The following is a 664-nucleotide window of genomic DNA, read 5'->3' on the forward strand; positions in this document are numbered from 1 at the left end:
ATGCATATGTATGTATGCCCAGGGACTATATAAGGATGGCTTGTGTAGCAATAGGGAGACACACGTTAGGAGGAGCTATCCCTCGTGTCTCCTGGTGCCGCAATAAAGAATACCTGCTTGTCAGCTTAAAACTTTGTTGGCAAGTTTGTTCCTGGAGTTTTCTCCGAATCAGTACAGACATCACAGGCATTACCAGTAACAACATGACGTAAATTATGTTCAGAGAGAAACATGATGTTTAACTTGACAGGATCCTTTTAAAACCCTTTTGCTCTCAGGAACCCTTTGATGTATGGCCTATGGCCATACCACCCTGGAAACACCTGATCTTGTCTAAGCTCAGAAGCAAAGCAGGGTTGGGCTCGGTTAGTACTTGGATGGGAGACCATCTGGGAATCCCAAATGCTGTAGTCTTTTTTTTTTTTTTGAGTTCAAACTTAAACAGGGGAAGTTTAGGTTAGATATAAGGAAGAAGTTCTTTACTGTGAGGGTGGTGAGGCACTGGAATGGGTTGTGAGTGCTCCATCCCTGGCAGTGTTCAAGGCCAGGTTGGATGGGGCTTGGGTGACATGGTTTAGTGTGTGATATCCCTGCTCATGACAGGAGAGTTGGAACTAGATGATCTTAAGGTCCTTTTCAACCCTAACTATTCTATGATTCTATG

General features: G+C 44.0%; 1 pseudogene; it reads left to right on the top strand.

Moving 5' to 3' along the window:
* The first annotated feature begins 295 nt into the window (after positions 1–295).
* Positions 296–414, top strand: LOC117438292 (uncharacterized; annotated as a pseudogene).
* Positions 415–664: the final 250 nt, after the last annotated feature.

The sequence above is a fragment of the Melopsittacus undulatus genome (assembly GCF_012275295.1).
Source record: "Melopsittacus undulatus isolate bMelUnd1 chromosome W unlocalized genomic scaffold, bMelUnd1.mat.Z SUPER_W_unloc_5, whole genome shotgun sequence".
NCBI classification, from domain to species: domain Eukaryota; kingdom Metazoa; phylum Chordata; class Aves; order Psittaciformes; family Psittaculidae; genus Melopsittacus; species Melopsittacus undulatus.